Raw genomic sequence first — 2,439 nt, 5'->3', positions numbered from 1 at the left:
GACCTTTGTCGGCAAAGTAATGTCTCTGCTTTTTAATATGCTGTCTAGGTTTATCATAGCTTTTATTCCAAGGAGCAAGCATCTTTTAATTTTGTAGCTGCAGTCACCATCTGCAGTGATTTTAGAGCCCAAGAAAATAAAGTTTGTCACTGTTTTCAATGATGGATTCTCTCTTATTTATTTTTCAGAAGTTCAAAGAAAGTATATTTGTCAAATATGGTTTATTGATAGTAACAATTACCATTAACAAGGCTCTGTTGTGTCAGAATTTTATGTTGTTCTACATACACTTTTTAAGCCTGCAAGATAGGTATTTAATAGTCTTATTATGTAAGAAAATATAATCAAGAGATTCAAAGAGTTTAACATAACACATAACAACTAATAAACACAGAAAATAAATAGAAGAATTAAGCTTCAAAATATGACTTGGTAACTCTATAAGCCATCCCACAATCACCATGCATCAAACACTGTTTGTTAAACTGACTTTTTTTTTTTTTTTTCTAGAAAGAATCAGAAGAAAATGTATTTGGTCACAATGATTGGTTTAAGTTTCAGCTCTAATATTTACTTATGAGTAACCTTGGGCAAGTCTCTAAGCTATATTTCAGTTTTCTGATTTTCCAGTTAATTTCCCAACAGTAATGAAAGTAGTATAACACTGATATATTTCCTACATATTAAACACTATTGTTATCAACATAAATAGCAATGGATGTTGTTGTTGTTTAGTTGCTAAGTTGTGTCTAATTCTTTTGTGATCCCATGGACTGTAGCCCACCAGCCTCCTCTGTCCATGGGATTCTCCAGGCAAGGATACTGGAGTGGGTTGCCATTTCCTTTTCCAGTGGCTCTTCTCAACCCAGGGATTGAATCTGCATTTCCTACATTGGCAGGTGGATTCTTTACCACTGAACTACCTGGGAAGCCCCAAATAGTAATGAGTGAAATCCAGACAAAGAATGTCAAATAAGAGTAATGGGCACCAAGATGGTCCCTTGTGTGGGAAATTTTTGTTAGGCATGCGTATGACTTTTAAGTGCATCATCTTTGAAAACTTCTCAGAAAAGGGACATTTGAGGACATTTGAGTCATCACAGACAAGTCTTAGGCTACATGTAACCCTGTGATATACTATGCTGCAGTCCATAAAAATCTCTGACCAAAGGGAAAAAATATATTTTCTGTATATTCAGGAAAGGAAGAAAGATATGCTTATTACTTTAGAATTCATTTAATAACAAGTTTACTGTAAACAGAATCCAGGATATATCATTACATTTAAAAGCACAAGTTTTAAAATAAACAGGCAACATTCAAATCCTAGCTATACCTCTCAATGATGGCATGACCTTTGATAAATTACTTAATCATAATCTTTATGTGTACATTTTGAAGTTAATAACTTCTGTAACAATTAAATTAGCCAGATTTATAAATCAGTTAGCACAGGACTTGGTTGCTGTGTAGCAAAAATTTAAGTGCCTTTGCCATTATTATCTTTATTTTGAATTTCCATTTAATTAGAATAATATTTAAGTGCAATAGCAAGCAAAAGCTTTGGTAACTGAGAAAAATAAACATTCCTCAACCCTTATCTAGGCTACCATTTTTAAAAAAGCTTTTAAAAAGTTAAGACCAAACTCTCAAAGACACGAAAAGACTAATATCATTCTTCATCAAAGATCTTGTTACCAGCAATACTCTGCATAAAATGTCTATTTCTCTTATAGAATGAACTTCACAATAATATTTAACATCTAATACAAAACCTGATGCCATTGGAGAATGCTATAGTATCTTCCAATGTCATAAGTGAACCAGGAGCAAAATAAGACTGATTAATTTCAATTGTACTGTTTTGCTTAATTCTTGGATTGTCCTCTTTCTAATTGAATTTATTAGATTTCTTGAGGGAAATAAGTAAAATCAAGAAAACTATCTGCGTAAAGCTATTTTATTTCCCTTAATTCTGCAATTTATAGATATTTCTTATTCCTCGGCTGCTATGTGGTTGATGATTCAAGAGGATCTTGCTCATACATAACTGCAGGCAGACTGCTTGGCCTAGAAGAGTTCAGAAAGGAGAGCCTGTGTCTGCTCCATGTGGCTCTCATTCTCCAACAGGCAATCCTAGACTTTTCTTTACATGAGCAAACACAGGATTCCAAATAGTAGTAGAAAAGCAAGACCCAATGCACAAACATTTTCTAACCTCTACTTGGGTCTCACTTGCTAATGTCCCTTTGGATGATAGCAAGGCAGATGGTGAAGCCCAGTTAGCAAGGGTGAAAAATTAGACTTTACTTCTTGATGGGACAGATGGGAAAGTGATAGTAGAGCTGTGAATAAATAAAGGGATGTGTGGAATCTGTGGTAAATTCTATACTCTCCCATACTAACTGAGCCTGTTGAAATTGTGTATCTGAGTTATGC

The sequence above is a fragment of the Cervus elaphus genome, chromosome 29 (genome assembly GCF_910594005.1).
Source record: "Cervus elaphus chromosome 29, mCerEla1.1, whole genome shotgun sequence".
Classification (NCBI taxonomy): domain Eukaryota; kingdom Metazoa; phylum Chordata; class Mammalia; order Artiodactyla; family Cervidae; genus Cervus; species Cervus elaphus.
Note: the sequence above shows the minus strand (reverse complement) of the source record.